Below are 15,122 nucleotides of genomic sequence, written 5' to 3'. Positions count from 1 at the left end.
TCTCCTTCCCATTCCCATACACTCTCATGTGATTTCACTTGCAACTGATCAATTACTAGTTATGGTCAACACTCTCTGGCACCACCTCGCGGTCAACCGTTCGTCTCCAATACTCACACGGTGCGCGCACCCTTCACAATACTTTTCCACTCACACCTCGTCTTTTTTCCTCCCTTTCCTCCCTGGCCAGCTGTCCCTGTTTTTCTGCTAAGGTTACTGTGTTCACGTCTGTACGTGCCACTACTTAATCCCCACTCCTACAAATGTGCTCCCTATTTTATAGTTCTTCTACAAGTATATTTATCTTATACCCTTTTCGCTTTCTCCCCCTGCCCCGTGGAATGGAAAAAAGAAATAGAGAGAGTAGCAATCACTAAAAAATATTCCCGGTGTCTCCCTTTGCCAGACACCAATAACTTATTTCTTACTTCTTCATATATTCCCAGTACTAGTTTAGATAGCACTATGCGGCGCCGCCTTCCACCCCCTTTCGGAGCTAGGTTTCCGTCACTTCTACCACTTCACTTATTTCTTACTCCTAATGGCCATATGCAAAGAAAAGATAAAGAAAGTTTCAAGACCCGTCTTTAGTAGACCCCCGTTATTCTTCTCCTCTACCTGTCCCCGTTCTTCTGTTCACAATTTCCCCTCCCTTCCCCTTTACGATCGCTCGCACTCAGTACTCACGTGCCCGTCTTGAACCGATAGTCTCCGAAACTGGGTCCGTCCAGGCAGTGTCACCGGTAACTCAACGGTCAGCCCCTGGCTCCGGCGAGCGGCACTCAAAGGGGATTTTTTTCCAATCGGGATCCCGTACCCTTTCTCATTGAGTGCGCACTTCTTATTGTGCCGGTCGCCGTTGGCGGGCAGCCTCCCGGAGCCGGCTCACCGTGCGTATCCCTTCTCGACCGGAGATTCTCGTGCCACAAGGGGGTCGTTAAAAAGGAGTTAGGAAAAATAATTTGGAGATATCACGCTATCGGGGTCACCACTGAAAGGAAGCGCCCCCAATTTCAGCACGATCCTCCCCGCAATGAGAGACAATAAGGGACTCTCCCGTAGTGGGAATAAGACCAAGACAGAGTGCGGGTGAGCGTAAGTGGGAGTTTATCCAAAGAATAGGGCATGCAAAGAACTCTGCAACCTCCGAGAGCGCTCTGTCTGACAATAGCAAAGACAGGCGTATTTCTAATACAAAAAACGTCATCAGAACCTACACACTATAGGGGGCACAAGTTAATTGGGATTGGGTGGCGTCGACTAACTATAGGTGTTGCTGCAGCGTGGTTGGTCTTGGCGTGAGGACGTCACTGGTCAGCCTCGTGGGTTGGGTTGGGCCTGGCAGGCCAGCTTGAGGTCATCCGAGCGGTGTTGGTATGCTGGGGCAGCCTGTGACAAAGATGAATACCTTTCCTGACTCGTTTGCCCTAGGCCATGCACACTGCAGTTATTCAAGAAACGACATCTAAGTTCATCAATAAATCGCTCAGCAGTTTGTCTTATAAAATAAACGCAACACATGAGGAATGCACCTCGTGAGAGGTCCGGTGGTTGTCGGTTGGGGTGAGATTTACCTGTGTCCTATTGACCGGTATTTTAGGTCGAGGGGCTGGGCTCTGGGGCCTGAGCCGAATGATACATGTCTGTCTGCCGCGTTAGAAGTTATTATATAAATGGGTCTCTGTGTCTTGTCCCAGTGATGGGGGTCGTCATGATTCTTGGGGTGGTCTAGGGGGGGGTTGTGGGATTTACGAGAGGGTGCTGGTAGATCAGTAGATTCAAACGTGGGTTTATTACCGTGCTGTAAATAACACAGGTGGCGGGCTGTGGCCTTGGGTGCGGTACCGGGGCCTCTGACTCTCTGAAGCGGCTCCAGCTTGGTTGGGGGAGGTGAGGGAGCGCGGCACATGCCTTAGCTTCTTTATCTGGCAGGCTTGGTAGGGTGGGAGGGAGAATGGCCTTGCATATATTCACAAAGGTTTTTTCCTCGTGCGTTGCTAACTTTTGAATGCAGAACTTTTATAATGTTCCGCCTTATTTTGATGTTATTTAAACACACATATATATTTCAATTTCGTTACACATTTCTTTAATACAGTCGGTCCGAGTACCTTTTCATTACCTAACATTATATTTACTACATGGTGTGATTATTTTATGTACATTAGACGTTACACGAGGTAGTTCTAGGTTATGGCCTACAGAGATTGATGCTCGCTGCTTTAGGTGATTAAGAAAGCATATATGAGTTCAGGTTTCTACATAAAATTGTAAGAACACTTATACAGATAAAGGCTATACATTTGGTCGACATCTTTCTCGGTGGTTATAGCAGCACTAGTCCAGACCTGGGGTGGTATCATGTAACGTTACATCTTTATGGTTTATTCACAGTTTACAGGATCTGTTTAAACAGAGGTAGTTCGTTAATACCAATACTTGAATTATTTTCTGCTTTCTTCAGATAGTGATGCTTCAGCTTTTTTCCCGTCACCCCGGCCTCGCGGACCAGGTCGTGCGGGGTGCAATATTACATTGTGAACGATAAAATGTTACAGTGTTAGCATCTCGGGTTAGCTCATACCCGGCTTTTCTCATGGGAACGCGCTCGCAGCGGATCTACCAGGGCTACTGCGGCGGCAGAGATGCATGAAAGGCCCTCCAAAGGTGGGGGCCTCGTTACAGTGTACTGAACTCACGCCATGTTTGCTAGACAAGATGGCTTCTAGGCCTAACTGAATTTTGGTATATGCAGGGAACGGATACGTGTGGGCAATGTCGTCGGCGGGTGAACCCTCCTCCACCTGGGCCCGGGTGGCATGAGGGGACGGCCACCGAGTCATGGTCCTCACCTGGGGAGAAGGCTGCAGGTGAGGAGGGCCTCGCGGCCAGTCCTCCCCTACAGTACCATACCTGAGAAGCCCTATGGGTACCATGCCTGATAAGCCCTATAGTTACCATGCTTGAGAAGCCCTATAGTTACCATGCCTGAGAAGCCCTATGGGTACCATGCCTGAGAAGCCCTATAGGTACCATGCTTGAAAAACCCTATAGTTACCATGCCTGAGAAGCCCTATAGGTACCATGCCTGAGAAGCCGTATAGGTACCATGCCTGAGAAGCCATATAGGTACCATGCCTGAGAAGCCCTATGGTTACCATGCCTGAGAAGCCCTATAGGTGCCATGCCTGAGAAGCCCTATAGCTTCCATGCCTGAGAAGCCCTATAGTTACCATGCCTGACAAGCCATATAGGTACTATGCCTGAGAAGCCCTATAGTTACCATGCCTGAGAAGCCCTGTGGGTATCCTGCCTGAGAAGCCATATAGGTACCATGCCTGAAAAGCCCTATGGGTACCATGCCTGAGAAGCCCTATAGTTACCATGCCTGACAAGCCATATAGGTACCATGCCTGAGAAGCCCTATGAGTAACATGCCTGGAAGCCCTATGGGTACCATGCCTGAGAAGCCATATAGGTACTATGCCTGAGAAGCCTTATAGGTGCCATGCCTGAGAAGCCCTATAGTTACCATGCTTGAGAAGCCCTATGGGTACCATGCCTGAAAAGCCATATAGGTACCATGCCTGAGAAGCCATATGGGTACCATGCCTGAGAAGCCCTATAGGTACCATGCCTGAGAAGCCATATAGGTACCATACCCGAGAAGCCCTATAGGTATCATGCCTGAGAAGCCATATAGGTACCATACCCGAGAAGCCCTATAGTTACCATGCTTGAGAAGCCATATGGGTACCATGCCTGAGAAACCATATAGGTACCATGCCTGAGAAGCCCTATGGGTACCATGCCTGAGAATCCCTATAGCTACCATGCCTGAGAAGCCCTATAGTTAACATGCCTGACAAGCCATATAGGTACTATGTCTGAGAAGCCCTATAGTTAACATGCCTGAGAAGCCCTATAGGTATCATGCCTGAGAAGCCATATAGGTACCATACCTGAGAAGCCCTATAGGTACCATGCCTGAGAAGCCCTATAGTTACCATGCCTGACAAGCCCTATAGGTACCATGCCTGAGAAGCCCTATACTTACCATGTCTGACAAGCCATGTAGGTACCATGCCTCACAAGCCCTATAGGTACCATGCCTGAGAAGCCCTATGGGTAAAGGATTTTCCAGTTCCTTTCATTTTTTTGGGTGCGGCCATATCAGTAGCAAATTGTGACTTGATCTTAAGTTTCTATTAGGCTTCTAAAGAGTACTTCGCTTTTTAAGGTAGTCTGGAACTTTGTCATAAATTGCCTTATGTACCAGAGTCAAGATCGTAAATGATACTCTGGCTTTCATGGGCAGCCAAGGAAGAGTTTTTCTGTGTTCGGAGATATGTTCTCCAGAGGAACATTATTAATAATGAGAACAGCGCCATTGTGTATTGTTTGCAGGAGCTGTAAGCCTTTCTATGGGGCACTGATGAGCAGAATGCCAAAATGTAGACCATGGATGAAATCACGGCATGTGGCATAGCCTTATTATTTAGAGAGCAAGCACAAAGGGCTCTGCATATAGGGGGTCACAAGATATATTGTGGACAAGTAAAGCATCGCCGAGGAAGGGGGCCTAGAAAGCGTTGGAGGTGATGCTGCTTTCTAAAGGATGGTGACTGCTTCATTCACTGGTTCGGTGATTGAGGAAATGGTTCTCAGATGCCATCACAAGGGTGCATGATGCGAGCCATGGGCATAACGCCCTGGTTGACCAGAACAGACACCAGAGTACCAATGTCATAAATCCCCAAAGTATCTTATGAAAAGGATACGGTAACCAAAAAGGATACAATTGATAGGGGTCTTCTGGATCCTTGAATTCACACGATTTGATAGAAGTGATGTCAATTTAGACCTTCCAAATGATACAGCTCTCTGACTGGTAAAACAGGCAGAGAGAAGGATCACCGTAAAGGGCGTGGGAGAGTAATAGGAAGGCAGCCTAGGAAAATAAAGCATAATGAGAAACTATCTCAACTAACCTCTCTGATAGAATGGCAATAATGCAATTCCAACACTAACCTGTAGGCTTAGAACTGGAGTATCCACCAAAGTCAAATGAAGAAATCCAGGAAAGAAAACCAACGACAAAGGAGGGAAGGTTAGTAAGGGAGACTTATCCCGAATGGCACGAGGCTTTTCGCTAGATACCGTATTGGTGCACCACAGGATAGCGTTCATAGTTCTGTGCACAGACACCTTCAAATAAAAGTTGTAGATACACCTTTCTTTCCCACCAGGAACAAAACAAATTGGAATGAGTCCACCTGTTATTTCCTCACAGGTTCAAATCAACTGCGTACTGGATACACACAGACCAAATACATGCAGCCAGGACAGCCGCGCTTGAAGATTTCCAGCGTCCGCCTGTGATTTTACACGCGAACCAAGTACACGCAGCCAGGACAGCCGCGCTTGAAGAGTTCCAGCTTCCGCGTGGGATTTTACACGCGAACCAAGTACACGCAGCCAGGACAGCCGCGCTTGTAGAGTTCCAGCGTCCGCGTGGGATTGAAAGCGGAAACTTAGACGCGGACAGGAAAACAGCATACAAATGAAACAGGAACCCGCATGTGAGAAGACACGCTCACAAAATCTGCTGAAGGCAGATACAGGAGATCGCGTGTGAAGGAACACGTTGATGAAGGCCAAAGAAGCAACTGACGGGATGCGAGGACGCAGATGAAAAGTTCAGCTACCAAGACGCCAAAATGTTCAATCAGAAGCAGCGAGCCACGTATCCACGTTGCTTATAAACGTTCTGCCGTAAAACACGTCACAATCCTGAATCACGTGAATTCAACGACGTGAATAATGCAGACATCGTTTTCCTGGTAATACATCAAACAACCTCCATCTCAAATAAAACGGTCTAGCAGTTCTATGAGCAGAACCCGTTTTGCGTACAGACGGAGTTCCAGATCCAGAGGTAAAATGTCCAGAATGCATGACAACCAAGCTACCTGCTAAAAGGTTTTATAAAGAGAATTATAGGAACCAATGGTCAGAACGAATGCATAAGTCAAACAGTGAACCGTTTTACCAAACAACAGACCTGGCAGGGCTTCTGAGGGAGCGAGGCAACATAGCAGGTAAGGAAACAACTGCCCTATACTCTGCACGCTTGGTGTGTTTACAGATTATGTTGTAGAAAAAACTTATATTACACTGTATGTAACCACTGAACATAAATAGCTTTGTTTAGAGAACGTACTGCTCAAAGAAGAGGGCCTATATCCAAGCCCGCATCTCAACACGGCTGAACTTTTCAAAATGTGCAAGGAACTCGCCAACCCTGCTGCAGACTCCTCTTCTCATCTGTGCCCTGGCCCTCTGCACTTCTCTGACCTCCCACTTCATTTCTAAAACTTAGGACATCTTGTCCTTACTCTCCTTTACTGCTCACCCTTCTCCCTCACCTGTTCTCAGGCTCCCTTTGCCCCCCCCCCTCTTTTTATCCCCCCTACTCTTCTCTTTTTCTCCCATTACACCTGATGAGGTATCTAGACAAGTCCACTCTATAAAAGTCTCATCCAAACAGGTGCTCCCCTGCTCCTCTAGAACTATCAAGGACAACATTGCCTCCCTTGCACCAGCCTTGGCATATTTCTGCTATCACTCCTTTGCCACTGGATTCTTCCCCTCACTCTTCAAGCACTCCCTTGTGCACTCTCTCCTCAGAAAGCCTTCTGCTGATCTTTCCTACCAGGCAAACTACCACCCTATCTTCATTACCCCCTTCCTGGGCAACCTCTCGGAGAAGCTGGCCATCTCCCAGTTTATCCTCCACAATGAATCTGTTGATTGCCTCCACAACCACCAGTCTGGCACAGAAACTGCTCTCCCTGGTACAACTTCCATTTTCTCTCCACCATTTAGTTCTCCGCCAGCGGTATCCCTCTGGGCGCTATCCTCCTGCCTTGGCCTTTCAACATCTACCTGGCCCCTCTAGCCCATTTGATCTCCACCTTCTCTCCTAACTTCCAGTGTTTTGCGGATGGCACGCAGCTCTCCTTCAAGCTTCCCTCCACTGCCTTCTCCTCTCTCATTCCTGACTGCCTTTCTGCTATTCAGACATGGTGCACTGCTAACGATCTCTGCCTTAATGCCAGTAAGACATAGATCCTTCCCATTGGAACCCCTGCACCTACTTTCCCTCCCACACTCTGGCCGCCCTCCATGAGCCCCCACCTCTCACCCTGTAAGGCAAAAAAACCTTGGTGTCATCTTCGACTCCTCTCTCTCCTTCTCTCCTCACATCACGGACCTTGCCAAGAAGGCCCACTTTCAGCTACACCTCCTCAGAGGCATTCTACCTTTCCTCACCTTCCCCCAGAAACGTAATGTCTCCAGAGCATTGGTCCTCTCCAGGCTGGACTACTGCAACAGCCTCTTCCTCAATCTGCCTAACTGCTCCCTTTGCCCTCTTCAACTAATCCAGAACAGGATTGCAAGACTTATCCTTGGCCTCAAGCCCAGGGACCGCATCTCTCCAGCTCCAAAATCTCTCCACTGGCTCCCGGTTTTCTTGCACGTAGTTTGCTGAAAATTGTTGCGCTCGTTTTGCAGAATTACCGTTCTACAGCTTTTTGCTTTCACCTTCCTGCCTATTTCCATCTGCAGCAGCGTCAGTGCTTTGTATATATTTGGATCCTCTGTGTAGTTATATATCTTATACACGTGCGTGTGTGACTTGGGGCCACTTTGTGTGTGCAAGACTGTGTGGCTGAGAGAAAAGCACTCTCATGTATGCGTGAAGTCTATGCCAGTGTACTACACTTCCCAAGATCCTTTGGCTACATATCCTTCGTTTAGCTCACTGGATCGCTGTCTCGTGGAGACTTTCTCCTGCTGCGTTTTCTTTTTGGATAGCTCTGCTCTCGGTGTGGAGCGCGTCCCTGTTTCCACCAGGTACGTTCCATTGGTGTTTGCTTGTTACTATCTTGCACCTGGCTTCTCTGTTTCCCAGCCTTTTTGCCAGTATGTGTCTTAGAAATGAATCGCAGTTATTCAACCGATGATTACCCTACCAGATCCTCCACCTAAACTGTTCTCTCTGCCTCGCATTCGCAAACTCACCCCTAACCTCAAACATATCAATCACTGCTGCCAACTTCTCTGCGCTATTCTCTTTACAGCTTCTCTGACTCAACCTCTCGCATAGAACATTTAATCATCTCCATTAATGAAGCTATTGATCACCTTGCTCTGCTGAAAATGAAACTTATTAAACCTGAAACTAATCAGAAGATATTATTCCTGCTTGACAGGCTAAAAGAGCACTAGAAAGAGCCTGGCGAAAAAGCCCCAGCAAACTCAGCCTCACAGCATACAAGCAATCAGGTCAAAACTGTAAAGTCCTGATCCTCACAGCCAAAGCTACCTACTACAACAAAAGAATAATAAATGCCCAGTCGAATGTAGGGGAACTCTTTAGAATCTTGGCCGAATTCCAGGACCCTCTTCCCACAAACAGCGATCTTGTTAAAAATTCTGCTTGGTGTCAAGTAATTCATGATGGATTTATGTCTAAAATAGCATCTCATAAAGAAACCATTAGGAACGTTCAAAAATCCCTTGATTATGTTTCATCAGAAAACACCCCCAATGTTTTCACGAGCAAGGCCAACAATTCTCCATCTTTTTCCACAGTTGGATGGATCTGTGAGTGTTGGCGTGTGCCACACTTGGAGGGAGCTGGGAGCATTGGCCAGCGCTGCACCTGGATGGCATTGTGAAGGTTGGCGGGGGCCACACTTGCATGGAATTGTGAATGGTCGCATGTTAAATGTCATACAATCCCAGGGAGGCCAAATACATGTGGATACTCCCACTAACCAAAAGCTCAAACTTTCTGCAGACTCAAAAAACTCATACAAGCATCTCTCGCACAACAGGCCGCACGCACTTCACCACATCGCACCAACACATAAGCCGGTCCAACAGCACACAAGGACTGACATCGATCCAATGCTCGCACCAAAGCTCAGCACCCGGTGTACACTGAATTGAAGCTGCCAACAGAACACCACTCCTCTCACTATCCTATTCCCTCCTCACCTTACTAGCCCGTCCCACCTTCTCGTTTACAGATCCGCCAAAGCACCTGGGGACCAACTCTGTTGGTGACGGTGCGCGGTACTAATACCTTTAACATTTAACATAACATCTTTTTCCTTTCACCATTACTAGGAGGAATAAGTGCGTAGATCATTCAGGAGCTTAAAACTACTTCTTGCCCAGGAGACGATTGTCCTACCAATATCTTTAAAGAGTCTCTTGATTTACGGGTTCCCTGGCTTACGAAGCTTATCAACTTATCTTTTGACAAGGGTGTTGTTCCATCGTCTGAAGGCTGCGTGGGTCACACCTTTACTGAAAAAGGCCAACTTGGATCCTTAATTACAGGGCCATACCCAAAGTGCCATTGATCTTTAAAATCTTAGATAAATTAGCATATATCGTCAACTGCAAGCACACATTGAGAACATTAAAATCTTGGGTTTGCGAAAGTCTGGCTACAGAGCACAGCACAGGACATAAAACCGCCATGCTTGACTTTAAGTCCACCTTAGCTGGCATGGCGGATAGGGATCACCCTGCCCTACTGATGCTCTTTGACCTCTTTGCGGCCCTCGATATTGTTGATCCTGCATTACTAGTGACTAGGATCAGAGAGGTCATCCACTGTTCCTCTTTATCATCTAAATGGATTACCTCATTCCTGGGACCTCGGACAGTACGTGTTTTTGTTGGGAATGATCACTCTTCTATTTTCAATCATGTGGGGTCCCTCAGGGTTCTTGTCCCTGCTCCTGTTTAATATTTACATTCAGACTCTGCTTGACTTGCTAAGCACCCTGGGTGTCCAATATACCAACTACGCCGATGACACCCAGGTTGTTCTGCACCTTAGCGGGCAGTACAAACAGGACATTTGCACTCTCAATACCATCTATGAAGCTATCCAGAACTGGATGGCCTGTAATTCCCTGGCTCTCAATTGTAAAAAGACCGAACTTATGATAGTTGCCACCAAAGTTGGTCTTGGCAAGCTTACGCCCGAATAGAGCTTTCAAATTGCGGGTCACTTTATTTTTGTCTTCAAGAAGGTTAAAACCTTGGGTGTAGTTCTTCTAGATGGGACGTTCCAGAGATATGGGTGAGCTGTAGGTGCACCCTTCCAGATGGGGCTCTGCAGAGATATGGGTGAGGTATAGGCGCACCATTCTAGATGGGGCTCTCCAGAGATATGGGTGAGCTATAGGTGCACCCTTCTAGCTGGGGTGCTCCAGAAATATGGGCAAGCTATAGGTGCACTCTTCTAGATGGGACGTTCCAGAGATATGGGTGAGCTATAGGTGCACCCTTCTAGATGGATCGCTGCAGAGATATGGGTGAGCTATGGGTGCCTCCTTCTAGATGGGGTGCTCCAGAGATATGGGTGAGCTATGGGTGCCTCCTTCTAGATGGGGTGCTCCAGAGATATGGGTGAGCTGTGGGTGCCTCCCTCTAGATGGGGCGCACCAGGGATATGGGTGAGCTGTAGGTGCACCCTTCTAGATGGGGCGCTCCAGAGATGTGGGCGAGCTATAGGTGCACCCTTCTAGATGGGCGCTCCAGAGATATGGGTGAGCTGTAGGTGCACCCTTCTAGCTGGGGCGCTCCAGAGATATGGGCAAGCTATAGGTGCACCCTTCTAGATGGGGCGCACCAGGGATATGGGTGAGCTGTAGGTGCACCCTTCTAGATGGGGCGCTCCAGAGATGTGGGCGAGCTATAAGTGCACCCTTCTAGCTGGTGCGCTCCAGAGATATGGGTGAGCTGTAGTTACACCCTTCTAGATGGGGTGTTCCAGAGATATGGGTGAGCTATGGGTGCCTCCTTCTAGATGGGGTGCTCCAGAGATATGGGTGAGCTATGGGTGCCTTCTTCTAGATGGGGTGCTCCAGAGATATGGGTGAGCTATAGGTGCCCCCTTCTAGATGGGGCTCTGCAGAGATATGGGTGAGCTGTAGGTGCACCCTTCTAGATGGGGCACTCCAGAGATATGGGTGAGCTATAGGTGCACCCTTTTAGATGGGGCGTGGCAGAGATATAGGCGAGCTATAGGTGCACCCTTCTAGCTGGTGCGCTCCAGAGATATGGGTGAGCTATAGGTGCACCCTTCTAGATGGATCGCTGCAGAGATATGGGTGAGCTATGGGTGCCTCCTTCTAAATGGGGTGCTCCAGAGATATGGGTGAGCTATGGGAGCCTCCTTCTAGATGGGGTGCTCCAGAGATATGGGTGAGCTGTGGGTGCCTCCTTCTAGATGGGGTGCTCCAGAGATATGGGTAAGCTATGGGTGCCTCCTTCTAGATGGGGTGCTCCAGAGATATGGGTGAGCTATGGGTGCCTCCTTCTAGATGGGGTGCTCCAGAGATATGGGTGAGCTGTGGGTGCCTCCTTCTAGATGGGGTGCTCCAGAGATGAGGCGCATGCTGTTCACAGACACGATCATGGGTTCTCAGAGAAACACAGAACTCTGGACTTCTGGGCCCTGAGTTAGACCATGGCCATGGAAATGATAGATTCAAACCAGAGAAGCGGCAGAATTCCTCATTCGCTTTCATGCTGCGTCAACCCAGGGAAGGCAGGAAAGTACATGGGCTGTTGTTCATGGGGGTTAAAGGGGGAAATCAGCCTTTAATTTCGTGCGTCCATTGTCTGACATGTGGGGGCACTACATGCCGCCAGAGACGTTTTTATGGGAGGGCTAAAGGGGCACTTGCCCAGGGCCCCCACCTTGGAGGGGGCCCACAAGGCTGCCTGATCTAAGAAGTAAGACTCCTTTGTTCACAAGACTTAAATAGCGCACATCATGATATTTTATGGCAGGGTGCTGGGGCTCTAAACCTATTGCCTGTCTGTTTTGGCAAGTACATTCTGCCTCGATCAATTCATCATGTAATGCTTTCTGTGTTCACTGTGGTATGTATAGTTTGTGTGTTCCTTGCAGCGCAACTCCTGTAGCATTCTTTCCTTCCTGTGGGAATTATGTTGATCATGTACAATAGCCAAATTCGGAATGCATATTGGTAAATTGAGTGCCACAATGGGTCAGAAGTTAGCTCAGTGTGTTAAGCACACATTGCAGAGATATGTGTTCCTATTGAAGATTAGAATAGCCTTTCCTATGTCTGAAGTTTATACACCTGCCTGCATATGTACTTGGCCCTGCAGCATAACAGGTACTATTATCAGCAATGTACCTGCACCAGATAGGGGTTTCAATAAAAAGGAATGGGACATCCTTATGGTGAAGGTCTAGAAATTGGTTTGTTCAGATGGGGTGTTGTAAAACCTAGGCAATCACCTCAAACGATGGCATAAACTGTTAGACCAAGAGATGAATAGGTATCCACATTTGGAACCAAAGCATTCATGCCTGTATTCTGATTTGCCAGCAGACAATACAGTGATCCTGGTCAAATCATCTAATATCTCATACATTATTGTACTGACTTCTGTGAAGTTTGCCTTCTCGCATGCTGGTGGCATCGTTTAGCCCATTACTTGATCTTTCTTCTTACATAGGCCATTTGAGTGGAAGGGGTGGTAGACAGAAGGGAGCGGACCAGATGGTGCAGGACTCGGGCAAGCATATTTTAAAGTCTGCTCATTTGACACAAAAAACACTTTGCATTTTTGTAAAAGTCAAAGGTTTTTCTGCACGTTTATAAATGACAATTTTACAAGCCAGTGTTTTGGAAGTATGTAAAGCGTTAGAATACAAAAGACAACCCCAGAGTAAATCTGTTAAATCACACTGATTGGTATGCTGGTAGCTATATACTTCTCGTGATGATGGAGAGAATGCAGCTAGAATCATTCTGTATTACACCCTTCTATACTCTTTTGTTTATAAAAATTGTCACGTTTGGTAATGTGCTGTGTGTACTTTCCAAGTCAGTTTTATAAAATGAGATTATTTTAGTTCATGGTAAGAACTTGTAATGAAAGTGCTCAAATGTAGAAATTACAGAGTTGGCACAAATCCCAGATTCACCCCTTAACCTGTGTGTGTAATGCTGGACATCTAATTTAATCTTGTATTGCCTGGTGTCTCGAAATTGCCAGTCCCTAAACCTTTCAAAATTGTCAGCCCTTCAGAGTGATTTACTTCTCAGGGTATGATCTTCAAAACAGCCTCACTCATGCTTTCACTGGCTATAGTGTTCCATACACTATAATAGTGAGCATTGATATATTGCACACCACAAGTACTTATTCTTTTGATCTCTAATGGCAACACTATTTGAAAACCATGTCCCACTTATAATCTCAGTCTGTCTGGATACAGACACCTTCCTGGTAGCTTCTAATCTGCATCCCCTATCCATGCTATGGTAAGTGTAGCTTTCTCCTTCCTCCCAATTGGTCTCCTCTATCCATGCTTGAGCACGTTTGCCTTCTGTGAGGCAGCCAATGAGAGTTCTTCGTCTATTCTGGGTTACATGTACCTTTTACATACAGTCCTGCATTAATACTGCAGGCTGCATAACGTCCTGAATGCTATTGATAAAAAGTCTCCTGTATCTATGCTAGAACAGAAGTAACCTCTTCGTAGACTGATAATGTTGGCCTTCAAATGGTACTTGTTTATAATTCAGATTAGAACAAGAATGAAGAGGGTAAGGGGACTTAAAGGGAGTAAACATGCTTATTTTTAAGCTGTGAGGCAGCATATACAACTGTGGGTTGTGATCTCGGCGGGGGGCGGGGCAGATACTCTTGATCACTTAATTCCTTTGGTTTGGCTGAGGGGGGCCCCAAAGATGTCCATGCCCAGGGCCCCAGAATTGCTTAAGATGGCCCTGCATGCCGCGTCTGCCCCAAAAGCCTGAGGTGATGAGGGCATGCAAGGCAGAAGGCAGGCAGAGAAAGCTACTAGGAAAGGGTGCTATGCAAATGAGCCATGGCATCACATAACATGGAGAATGGGCACACATGGTCATGGTCTGGGTGTGTTGGGACGAGCCACAGCAGGAACAACATTCATATCCGGGTTGCAGGCAGCACTTGCTGCCAGCTGCCTGCTGCTGCCCAGCACTGCACTAAGCGCTGTTATCCTCAGACTTGAGGCCTCCTGGCGGCCCCCAGTGGCCAGTGGCCGGTGGCACGTGGCATGCATGTGTCCACTGAGGGATGAACCCTTCTTACCTGTCTGGCCTCCTGGTGGCAAGGAGTGGCAGATGAAGGGGGCGCGGTCCGGGGACCCTGGTGCGGCAGCACTCGCCTGTGGGAGGGGTTCTCAGAGGGAATGGTGTGTGCTAGATCCGGAGCTCCTCCTGGTGGCTTTTGAGAAGTAAGGGGTGGGGGGGGGGCTCCCTGGTGTTCCTACGCTTCTGGCGCCTAGCAGTTCCTTCACTCTTGTTACCCCCGATGCCGCCCCGCTGTTAATGGCAGCCCGGCTCTGATAGGGAAAAAAGCCCCCCGCTTCACACCTGTGATGTCACAGTGGCTGCTGGAAACAGGCCAATCAGCTGCCGAGTCCGCTGAGATGGGGCTGTGGGGGGACACCCGGGGGGGCCAGCAGGACACTATGTTTCAGGTTTGAAAGGCTGGCACCTGGCATCCTCGCAGCCCACATGGCACTCAGTGCTGGGGTGACAGGGCGTGACACACAAATGCCCCTTTAATTGCCCCCGGGGTTCAGCTCCACACGTTTCTGCTTCAACCGGGCAGAGTGTTTCCCCCCATTCCGTCTTTTTACTCAGCATAACACTTCAATTGTTTTAAATCATGTTGAAAGGTTTTCATTGGAACCATTTTATTCAGAAGTCCACATTTTTAAAATACGTTTTTAAAAAACCCAACCTTTCTAAAAGCGCCTTCCCTCTCACCTGAGCAAATGGCCCTCATTGATTTGCTTCTGGGTTTATATCAACATATTTCATTTCTATGCACATTCCGGCTTCTCCGACAAATTAAATCAATTGAGCCTACTCGTCAATTTGAAAACATTGTCACTGCTTCAATTAAATGCTGCTCTCACTCTGGCTGCCCACCCTGGGCCCTCTACCCCTCTCCCACTCTGGCCGCCCACCCTGGGCCCTCTACCCCTCTCT

General features: G+C 47.9%; 1 protein-coding gene across 6 annotated transcripts in view; it reads right to left on the bottom strand.

Annotated features, from left to right (window-relative positions):
- Positions 1–14,598, bottom strand: part of LOC138579456 (protein FAM118A-like) — a 334,356-nt gene extending 319,758 nt beyond the window's left edge. For 3 of the 6 annotated variants that reach the window (XM_069649788.1, XM_069649791.1, XM_069649787.1), the window contains exon 1: positions 14,215–14,295. The gene's annotated coding sequence lies outside the window, so the exon portion shown is untranslated. Of the gene's footprint in view, positions 1–14,214 lie in introns of all 6 variants that reach the window. The other 3 variants (XM_069649790.1, XM_069649786.1, XM_069649789.1) reach the window with 3 other exon arrangements.
- Between the last annotated feature and the right edge of the window lie 524 nt (positions 14,599–15,122).

This window comes from Ambystoma mexicanum, chromosome 3p, assembly GCF_040938575.1.
Source record: "Ambystoma mexicanum isolate Mex_15411 chromosome 3p, UKY_AmexF1_1, whole genome shotgun sequence".
NCBI classification, from domain to species: domain Eukaryota; kingdom Metazoa; phylum Chordata; class Amphibia; order Caudata; family Ambystomatidae; genus Ambystoma; species Ambystoma mexicanum.
Note: the sequence above shows the minus strand (reverse complement) of the source record. Positions and strands in the feature narration are given on the sequence as shown.